This window comes from Cornus florida, unplaced genomic scaffold, assembly GCF_030987335.1.
Source record: "Cornus florida cultivar Cherokee Brave unplaced genomic scaffold, ASM3098733v1 CherokeeBrave_3.0.0_Hap2_Chr10, whole genome shotgun sequence".
Taxonomy (NCBI): domain Eukaryota; kingdom Viridiplantae; phylum Streptophyta; class Magnoliopsida; order Cornales; family Cornaceae; genus Cornus; species Cornus florida.
Window position 1 is genome coordinate 94,648,974 of NW_026775580.1, and position 12,611 is coordinate 94,661,584.

A 12,611-nucleotide genomic window follows, 5' to 3' on the forward strand; every position below is an offset into this window, starting at 1 on the left:
GGACAATACTTGCCTACTCACCGGTGAGTAGGAACTTCATACTTACCACCTATGTGGCAAGATAATAAAGTAACAAGTGTCTCTCCAATAAAAAATAAAAGATTTGAAAAGTTATTTGGGTTAAGCCCAATAAAATCTGAATCAAATCCTAATTTGATTATTTCTCTTTCTTATAAAATCCAAATCAAACCCCAAAAAAATTATGTAGAAGGAATTGGATTAATTTTTTTTATAATGGTGAGACTTAAGAGTTCAATTGTAAACCTAACCACTCCCTGCTAGAGTATTTGCATTAAAATAGACTTATTAACATTATTCAAATAAATAAAAGAAAGTATTTATTCATGATTTAGTAAAAAAATAAAATTTGTTTTCTTAAGAATTCTTTTTGGTTGATTAATTATAACAAGACATCCATTAACAAGTGCAAGCATCTATCTTTACACAAACATTTTTTTTTTTTTTTCAACAAGAAGGGAACGGAGGGCTAAACAACACAAGCCACGCTTCAAAAGAACAAAATCAATATATATATATATTAGTTTACACATGAAATCTTATCACCCATAATCGAAAATCCTAATCCGATTCATTTCATGGATTTGATTTGAGCAAGATACTTGTAGTTGTAATTCCTTAAGGCTTAGAAATTAAGGCAATAGAGTAGAATGGGAAAGAGATAATTAGATATGGGTTTGATTTGGATCCTACTGGATTTAACCCAAATAACTTTTTAAATCTTTTATTAATTTTTTTTTTAACATTATAGGGACACTTGACACTTTGTTATTGCGTCATATTAATAGTAAATATGAAATTTCTACTGACCTATGAACATAGAAGTGTTATTCTTTATAAATGATCATGACCAAAAAAAAGTAAAAAAACTCGTAAAGATCGTTACGAGAAAGATCTCATAATATTATTACTTTGTCAAGAAGGGAGAAGGGTTGACTCGAAAACGAAAACAGTAACACTCACCTCACATTGTGAGACTCGCTCAGTACTTTGAGCTACAAGGCACAACCCCAGTGATGGTACGAAAAAAACATGTGTCATGCAGAGTAGGTCAGGATTAATTAGGAAGGACCATGTAAGAAATTTAATGGGCGGGCAAACAGAAGTTTGATTAGTAGACTTTTTCAGTCAAAAGAATGAATATGTTTTCTGTTTTAAAACATTCAGATACAAATCAAACAACACATTGGCCACCGGACCATCATTTCTATGTAATTTAATTTGCTAAAGGTTAATGTTGTTACTAGCTTGTTACAGGGACCCATTTCATTCAAGGGCTCAATGGCCCATTTAATTCATTTCGGCATTTATGTATACTGTTGAATATATGGCTCAAATTGAGATTGCATACTTCAATTGGGAACCACTAATTTGTGTCATCAACAAGCATTTTTCATCACCACTTATCTCAACACCTTAGCAGCTAAGAAGTGTAATCAACAAGCTGCGCATGTGTGGTCACCAAGTGGCAGTTTTATTCGTGGACAACAAGTACACTCGATGAATAAGATATATTGATGTTTTCTTGACTATAAATAGCATATGACCATGGCATTCCAAATCATCCAAGATCATCTTCAGTTTGAGCATTTTTGTAATATCAGTTAGAGTGGGAGAGCTTGTGGGTGTAATTGGGTTTTGGGTGTGAATCACTTTGCCTTATATCTCTTTATCTCTCTTTATTTTTATAGTGAAATATTGTTCTGTCTTCTCCCCGTGAATGTAGGCATAGCCGAACCACGTAAATTCTTGTCTCGTTTGTGTGTGTACCTATTTATTTTCTTGTCATTTATTTTTCTCTTGTTCTCGTAAACTCTTATTGGATCCTTATTTCATAACATATACATATATATATATATATATATATATATATATATATATAGCAAAAGAGTAAGTCAAAAAATAAAATTTCACTAATTAAAATTCAAATACTATAAATGTCATTATAGTAAATATATATATATATATATAGTAAAAAAGTTTAAAATTATAAAAAATGAACAGTTCATAAAATTATAGTGAAATTTAAATAAAATATGTTATTGCAGATACATCGAATATGAGTGCAAGAATAAAAAATTAAAAAGAAAAAAAAAATGAAAAATGAAAGAACATGAAATAGGAGATTAAATTAGGGTATGCAACTTTTTTAAAGGTATCAAAGAAATTTGAAAAAGCAAACAGGTAAAAAAGAAAAGAAAAAAATAGTTAAGAGAAATTTTAAGAAAGGGGAATTTTATAGGGACATTTTGTAAAAAAAATGAATTAAAATTATATACACTAAATTATATATATATATATATCAATTGAAGCTAATGGAACAACTTTAGAAATGGAGAATTTAAGGGGGGGCCATTTTATTAAAAAAATATAAAATATTACAAATGCTAAAAGAAAACGATATTTTACGTCACTTGGGGGAGGTGCGTCCATCCCTCACCAAGATAATTTTTATATAGAAAAACATATTTTAAGTTAATGACTTAGACTTAAAATACCAGTGGAAGACTTATGATATGTTTCAAGTTAGACTAGATACGGATCGAATTCGGACCGGATCAGATCAGATCAAATTAGATTCGATTTTGATAAGTATTCTAGTCAATCCGATATGATAATTCGACGGATATTTTGTAAGTTAATTTGAATCAGATTTGTTAATAAATAGATATTTGATCCGATAATTCAATTCGATTAGATAAAAATGTAATTTTTTTTATAAAAAAAAAAAAAAGAAAAAAATTTAAATTAATGTCAAAAGAGATTTTTTTTTTTTTTTAAATCATTATAAAAAAAGATATAAAACAAAACATAAGTAAAATATGAAAGGAAAAGAAAAAAAAAAAAAAATTGTTTACTCTTTGTTAATGGATAAAGAGTATGATATTATTAGTATGTATAATAGGAGATTTATTAGTTTGTGGATGAAAACACATATTATGATTTTTTTTTTTTTTTTTTTTTGCAAATCTAATAGGAGTATTGATATATATATATATATATATACACACATATGTAAAATTATTGATAAATAATTATATATATATAATTTTATTCGGATCTGATCAGCATAATCCATATCCGATTTGTTAGGCCAACAGGTTATCTGAATTGGATCGTAATCAGATTATCAGATTTTTTGTCCAATTCATATCCGGTTAATTAGGTCGGATTCAAATCAGATCCGGATCAAAATTCGTTTCATTGACAGGTCTAAGTGAGACCGGTGTTTATAACTCAAAACATACTTAAAAAATAAAATATTTTAATTAATATTTTAAATCTAACTTATTGACTATAATACCATTATTCTTTTTACATATGTCCGTAATTAGACAAACACTTGGACAACTATTGTTGGTACACATTAACATTAATATTTCTAAATACGCATCGAAGGTCCCGATGTCAGGAGTCAATTTTAATTAAAAGAGTCTTTATAATAACACTGAAGAATCCAATCCACTTTATTGTCTTACTGAAAGTAGGTAGTTTTGACTAGTGATTCTAATTGTTTAATTAGTTGCTATGCAAAATACAATGAATTATTAATGTTTAAATTCAATGAGAGTCAGCCCAAAAAAAAAAAACAAGTACATGATACATATTCATTTTGCCCAATATATAATATGCATGTGAGATCATCTCGACGTACATGTTAGGTAGGTAAACCTAATCTAGTGTGAATGTGGAAGTTAAACTTGGCGAGTAACATATATGTATACTGGATTGTAGGGCTAGTACAATGTATCTTTCATTTAGTTCTAAATCAAACAACCACTGCAATTAAAATTAAACCTTGTAATTAAAAAAATATAGGTCAACGCATATTAACCCTTAAATATTGCATATAAAAAATGGTTGACTAGTTTGACCTTTGACTCGTGGTCTTTGAATGCTTAAATATAAGATCCAAAGGCTCTAGTTGAGAGGATTGTATATATATATATATATATATGTGCGTGTGTGAGTGTGTGTGAATTTCAAATGGTTAGGTATAAATAATTATTTGAAAATAATAGGAAAAAAATAAATGGTTTGAAATTCATACCGGTAAGGATTCTAGTTGCCATGTACGTCTAAGAATGATGTTAGGAGATATAAATTCAGTGTAAGACTTTCTCAATAGAACAAATTTATTATTTTTATAAGATTCATTCATTCGAGAATTATTAAAATATAACATTTTTTAAAAAGTGACGTGTGTTAGAAGTGGAGGATGGTCCTCCCAAGAACCATTGAAAAGAATTAGATAGTAATTTTCTGATGACTATTTTAAAATTCTCTATTTTTTGTTCAAATGATTAAAAAACTTGAAGGTGGTTTAAGATAATTTCAACTCCTAACCCTCTAAGATGATAGTTAGATCGAGCTTCTCATTAAATTATTGTTTGTAGTTATGACTTTTTAAAAGCTTATTATATTAATTTTTTGTCAAAAACTTAAAAATAAAAAAATAATAAAAAACATGAGGCATGCACAAGGACTGATCTGTGAAGGGCTCGGGGGCATCCACCCCCACTGAAATTTTTTATTATTGCATTTTACACTCTTAAATTTATACTTTTTTGTATTTATACCTATAAAATTTTGAAATTAACCCCACTGAAATTATGAAAAAATCCCTCTATATAAATTTGTCCCCCTCATATGAATTCCTAGATCCGTCCCTGGGCAAGCATATTCCACTTGTCTTGACTCTGCATATTAATATTCACAATTTAATATCTTAATGGGTCGAAATTCTCTACGTTTTTTATTTTTTTTTCGATAGTTGGATGTTTGGGGCTTTGCTCCGACTAATCCATAAGACTCATGCAAGGTGTCTCCCTATACGAACTGAGTAAAGTTTCAACTATGTCCACAGGATGTGACCCCTGACAAATTATTTGCATTTAGGAAGAATCAAGAAAAATACCCTATTATAAATAGAAAACTTACGATTTCATGGAGTGCAAAGTTAATAGTTCACAATGCGTCGTATTAGCACACATTTTTAAAACTAAAATTTGAATAACATGACACTTAACAACGTTATTTTTTGAGTTCAAAAATAAAAAGAAATTAAAGAAAAAGAAAATTTTGTGAATTGCATGTTTTCATCAACTTTCTTTTCGATTTTTCAGCAATCACATTACAAGTTTGTGATTTAATTGTCCTAGTTCAGATTTTATTCTTTTAATTAGATATATTCAATTATTTTCTTTCAAATTTTCACCCATTGGGCTTTTTAGTTCAAACATTATCAAGTATTATTTAGTTGCTTAGTGTTACAAGTGTCCCACATTTGGATGGAAATGCATATGAGTATATATGGGATGAGTATTAGCCTCACCTAACAGCTTAAGTTTTTTGGTCGAATCGCGAAGCATCCATTTATTACAGTTAATAACAAAATCAAACTCAATCTCTGATCTGGTGTCATTCTAAACGTCCAATTCGGAGGTGTCTAGGCCCCCACCTTCGGTAGCAATGAGAGTGTTGCAAGATAGAGTGGGGGAGATTGTCACAAATGTCATAAAAGTAAATGGATATAACCGTAAATGGATATAACCGCTTAAGCTTTTTAATCGAATCGCGAAACACCTACCGTTTGCTTCCCAAATAGGCATGCAATCCCCTTCCATTAAAACTCTGCCAAAACTCACTAAAATAGATTAAAAAATAAAAATAAAATAATAATAATAAATAAATAAGGCAAACATTGTGTACTAGATGAGTGCGTCTCAATTCAATGAATCCCCACATTGTGGAAACTGAGCTTCCACAACGCCACCCATGTGTCATGGGAAGTTTTTCCTGGAGAATTTTAGGGAGAGAAAGTAAGCAGGGGAAGGAGATATGAGTTGAGGCTGTCAGCCTGTCAGTTGGGGTACATGCATGCATGGCGGCGAAGGAAGATATGAGAGGCTGTGGGTTCTCTGGCGGCGGAGGATGAGTGCGCAAATCCCTAACCAGATGCGGACGCCCACATGGCCGACGTTGCCAGCTGATCCAAAGCCTCCGGGCCACAGTCTGTGACTTTTTAAAACCTGTAGCAGAGCCAGGTGGAAGAGACACTCTCTCTCTCTCTCTCTCTCTCTCTCTCGAATGCCTAGTGTATTAAGAGTTTGGACATTTGTGCAGTTTTTTTTTTTTTAAATCACATTTCAAAATACTCCGTATATGTTTTAGAAAGGCGCTTTGTTTAAAATTAAATTTTTTTGGAGATTTAAAATTAGAATTGAAAATATATTGGGTTAATGTTTAGCTACTCACCGGTGAGTAGTTTCACCTTATTCACTCCTTGTGTGCTCCAATAATAATTTATTACATCAGCTTTAATAACAAAATAACCCGTTTATTTAATAATTGATTCAAGAAAATACACTGATTATTTGTTATTAAAGTTGATGTGATAAATTATTATTAGAACACATAAGGAGTGTGTAAGGTGAAGTTACTCACCGGTGAGTAATTAAGCATTATCCATAATTAAAATAGGATTTGGAACAAACTCAAATTTGTAAAACAAAATTTTAAAAAAATAAATAAAAATTAAAATAAAAATTTGAACCATTTTAGCACAGGAAGTTAAAAATGTGAAAGATATGGCAAAGCAAGCTATCTTAGACCCTACCATTCGAAAAAAAAAAAGAGAGGCTATATTAGACCAGTTTGTAAATGGGCAATTTTAGTAACGGCATGCTGTGTGTTTGTTTACAATTTAGGTTATCACTTAAATTTACAATTTAGACTATCACTTAAATTTACAATTTAGACTATCACTTAAATTACTACGCACAACTTAAAAAATGTAAAAAATTTAAAGTAATTTTAGATTTTAAATATTTTATTAATTTAAACTTTACCTTCATATAATTTTGAATTTTCAGAACACAAATCATGTTCTCATCCCTCTCCTATGACTTACGAGATAGAACAAATTAGACAGAAAAAAAAAAAAAAAAAACAAAAACAAATATAGTCTTTTTGTTTACATCCTGGATTAAACTCGTTGATCAAGTGTCTATCGTGTTAAAAATGGATTTTTGTTTTTTATTTACTCCAATGGTCAAAAAAAGTTCAACTAACATTACTCTTTTCTTATCAAATAATGTGAATTTAAATAATATTAACAAAATATAAATAAAATAAACATTATATGGTTCACTTGAATTTATAATCAACAATCATATAATATTAGAACCCTGTCACAATTAATTGTTATTATGTAAAACTACTATAAGTAAAAATGGAATGATTTGGGCATGAATTCTAACCTCCTTTTTATAAATATTTCATTTTCATAATTCATTTACTTCATACTATTTTATTTCATCTTGCCAATTTTATCTGCTTTATTTTACATTTGTGCTTGATTTACCTATGCAGATTTACATAAAAATATTCTACATGTAATAGTTGGACGAGAACGCGTTAAGTTTTGATCATCTCTTATACAGACAAATGTGACAATATATCAATTATATATTAAGCAATTTGAATTAAAATAGTCGAGTTACAATTGAATTGATACTAAATTCTATCGAGGTAACATAATTATTTCCAACGTATCATTTTTACACATGTTTTATGTTTTGATTTTGGTATTTTTATGATCTGACATTAATATCCGTTGTCAAATTGATATATTACTCTTTGGTGAAATACATAATTTTATATATGTGTTTAAATTATATTATATTATATTATATATATATATATATATTATCCTATATAACGATATTATGTGTATATAATTTAGGGCAAAAATGGAAAAATATATGTTTCAAGTGACATTTAAGATATAGCAACCCTTAGTTAGACATTTCCACACTTTTAAGAATTTATAGGAAGTTTTTCGACCTTTCTATAATTCATATGGTGTCACATTAGTTTTCTTTTGAAGTATTTTATTAAGAACATAATTTGCATAAAACAAAGCTTCCCTCCCACAAATTCTGGGTTAAAGCAGAACTTATCAACATAGCATTCATTATTTTTTTAAAAGTAAGGTTTTTGTATTTAATAACACCGTTCCGTTGAGGTGAATAAGGAACGATAGTTTGGTGAATAATATCATATTCTAACAAATGTCAGCGAATGGTGCTTCGTATTCACTACCTCTATCACTTCTTAATACCTTGATCTTTTTGTCAAGTTGATTCTCAACATCATTTTTGTAATGTTTTAACATTTATAAGGTTTCATTTTTACTTTGAAGCAAATATACACAACAGTATCTTGTGCAATGAAAGTAGCGAAATACATTTTTCCACCTCTAGTTAGTACATGTTTAAGGTAATATAATATGTTACATAATATCATATTACAAAAATAATTAAACCAATATTGAATTATATAAATAATTCAATAATCTACTTCTATAACATGTTTTAATTTCACTTAATTTTGAACACATCAATATTTAGTATATTATAATATAATAATGTATATAACATTATTTTATTATATCTCAATTATTAGTATAATCTCTAATTGTTTATAATTTAAATAGAAGCATATAATAAAATCTACGCAAGGAATAAATTATCTTAAGATTGTTGGAAAATATATGTTTCATACGACACTTAAGATATAACCAACTTTATACTAATATGCCACGGGATAATTAATAATATGCTAAAAATAATTAATTAATCATTCAACTCGATATTTAATTAAACATGCAAATTAAAACAATAAAATAATAATAATAAATAAAGAACCTGGACCGAGACTAGTATTGAATATTATGTCCTTAAGACAATTTACGCCACACATGGTGCTGACGGACTTAACGACGTTTGTCTCATATGATGCAACGGTCTACATCCACTAGTAGCAGCACTTCAAACTCGTGGATACGGCGAACCTCCTCCGTGTAATACTCACTCTGACTAAAAAATGTATCTATACTATATAAATGTTAAATTGAATGCAATCCGAACCAAACGGTTCAGACCAATCTTAATATGGTTTGATGAAATTGAATTAGGGTCTAAGTGGCTCGACCACTTGACCTATGGTTTGAGCCTACTTGGTTTGGTTCAAGTCAATAGAGAGAGAAAGAATAAATTGAATTGAACGAATTGCAAATGGCAATTCAAGGGGTATTTATAGAAATAGAAGTGTCTTTTCAAATTGGGTGTGTGTCTTTTCATCACCAAGCACAATCACTCCAAATGGTTGTAATGGTTCACATGGTGTCTGTTCACCACTAGACATATTTACTATAATAGGTTGTAATGGTTTACATAGTGTCTGTTCACCACTAGATACATCCACTCCAATAGGTTATGTTAGTTCGTTTTAAGTTACATCTTTTCATCCAATAACCAAACAGTAATCACATCTATTTAGTCAAAGACATCTATTGATGACTAATCAAACAATTTTCATTCACAATTTCTAACAAATGTAATATGTACAATATTCAAATTTCAACTTAATTCTGCATTTAACAAAAAATGTTAATGAATTCGACGCTTAAAAATAAGACAAGGTTTTTAGATTAAGACATTCAGTACTTAAAATTTCAACACTTAAAATTCAGTACTTACATTTTTGAGTTCTTAATTGTCAATCTTATCAAGCAGCAACTAAGTTAAGTAGTTAGTTAACAAATTCCTTCAAAAAAATTTCAAAATTTTCAATGTTACAAAATTTAATTTGAAATCTCATTTTCTTTTAAAATTCCTTAGTTCCAAACAAGTGAATTTCTTTCTGAAATTTAATTTGTGTGCAATCACACTCTTTAAAAAATAAAAGTACATTGAAACTAAAAAAAATTATGTTGAAAAGAGATTCAACAAATACACTTAATTCTTATTTCAACGCATAAAACATTATTAAAATCTAGACTAAATTTGTTAAAATTTAGAACAAATATATTGAAATATGATTGATGTGTTAAAAAATTTCCTTTACCTTATACGTAGTATTAGCAAATCAATATATACACTATTTTTCCTAACAATAAAAAATTACAACTAAACATTGTTTAATATTCTAAATACTTTCTTATTTCTCAAAGCAGACGGTTTGCTAAAAAGTCCCCAAGCATGGGGTTTTGAGTGCCATCATTTCAGCAAACCGGTTTTGAGTGCATCATGCATCACAAAGAAAGTGATGAACTAAAAAGAGAAAATCACTCTCTTCTTTTCTTTTTTCTTTTTTTTTTTTAAAAAAAAATGAAAAAAAGAGAGAGAGAGAGAGAAAAGAAAAGAAAACGTGTTGATCTCGAGAAGAAAAAAATATTGTGGGCTCAAGGGCTGCTGGAGCCTTATTGGTAGAAAAGAAGAAAGAATAAAGTGTGAAAGAAAGGAAGGAAAAATTTCTACGTCTGATACAGAGAAAAGAGAAAAGATGATAGATGAGACATTCATCCTTTTTTATAAATTTGGACCTAATACATAAAGGGATAGAAACAAGATTGTTACCAAAAAAAAAAAAATTACAATACTATCCTTTATAATTATTGGATAAACCCATTATTAGTAATCTCTCTCTTCATTTTGATAAACATGAGAGAAAATAAATGAAATGATAACATTAGTTATAAGATAAAATAAATGAAATGATAGCATAAGTTATGAGAGAAAATAAAGAAAATGAGAAAAGAAAGAAAATGATAATATTCTTGTTTAGAAAAAGATAAAGGAGAGAAAAGAAAAAAAAAGAAAAAAAAAAGTAAGAATTAAATTGTTATCATGACATTTTTATAAAATGTTATGAGACTATAGTCAAATGTTATAAAATGGTGGTTTCATAATTATAAAAATATTACTTAGTCAACTATCTTTTCTTTCAAAATCTTCTCATTTCTTTTTTTTTTTTTTTTTTTTGGAGAATAGCACATGCTATCTCTTTAAATCTCTCCCAACATTTCTTTTTCTTTTCACTAAAAGATATTCAAACAAGATTTCCACTATACTTTCTTTTCTTTTATTTCTAAATATCTTCAAATCATTCAATCCAATCTACTAACCAATAATAAAAGCCCCCAAAATTTTTATTTTCTTATGATATTTTCTTTATAAAATTTTATTTGCTTATGTTATTATACCCCAACTTAATAGGAGGTCTCAAAAAATTTTATTTCCTTGTAGTATTACCTCCATAAAAAATATTTCCTTATTAGACCTTGAGTCTCAACCAATAATAGAGATTTATTAGTGACCCAAGAAATTAACTCCTTTATTCAACCTTTTATTTTTTTCCTCCTTTCATTCCACTTTTTTTTCTCCTTCGTGTTATATTAATCATTGTGTATATATATATCTATTGGACTAATTATATTATATATTGAAAAAAAATAACAAAACTTTAAGTCAAGAATTTAATTAATAATTTTGTATCTCATAAATCAAGAAGGATGATTTTTAAATAAACATAATTAACTACATTAATGTATTACTTTTAAAAAGACCACTATCATATTGCCTAAAATCTCAAATTATATTGAGTCGTCGACCGTAATGATTTTTTTAAATAGTCTATTTGGACTCCAGAATTTTCTTTCAATTTTTTACATTCAATTTCAAATGAGTGGTATTAGAAAAATTCATCAACTGTGCAGTCGCGCCAAACAACAGGAATTTGTTATTCGGGAAAATTTTGGTTCCTTTTCATTCAATTTCTTTTTAAATAGGGCAGAAACACCCCAGTACCATTTTTTTTTAAAAAAAGTAAAAAATAGTTAAAAAAAACTGTCCCGTCTAACAGTCAAAAAAAAAAAAAAGTAAAAAATAATTAAAAAAAACTGTCCCGTCTAACAGTTTCTTGAAAAATGTTTTGGCTAGCCACCGTAAATTAAAAAATATATATATGATTCACCGGAGAGGAGTCAAAAAAAAAAAGTAAAAAATAGTTAAAAAAAACTGTCCCGTCTAACAGTCAAAAAAAAAAAAAAGTAAAAAATAATTAAAAAAAACTGTCCCGTCTAACAGTTTCTTGAAAAATGTTTTGGGTAGCCACCGTAAATTAAAATATATATATATGATTCACTGGAGAGGAGTCAAACCTAATTTGCAAGTTCTCCGGGCTTTGGTTGGTGAGCTATCCCTCTATTCAATACACAACTAGAAAATGTGACCTAGACCAGAGAGTTCTCTCTCCAGTACACACAACAAGAAAATAAGACACAGATCCACCTATAATATTCAACTTATTCCTTTTACTCCACACAGCTGCAAAGACGTTGCTGATGGGGACCCGACCATTGAAACTGAAAATCCTCTCTCTTTCAAGAAAGCAACATTAATGGAGGGTTTGGAACGTTGAAGTGAGACATTCAAGAAATTTTCAAATTGAGCTAACGGTGTCTAACCTAATTTTTCACTTCCACGCATTTGACCGGAATTGCTTTTACTTTAGTCTTTGTCTCCTGGACTTAATATTTGATAACTACTTTTACTGCCTCCAATTATTGAATCCAACCAATATGTGCTCAAATTCTAAACTTTAACGTGCCAAGAAAATCGATGACATAGCAATCATCTATTAATAAAACACTGATGCAAATTGATTGATGACATAGACGACAAGGTACTTTCGGTGCAATGAAAAAGATAAATCCCAATTAAAGACCATTATTCAATTCAATGTTC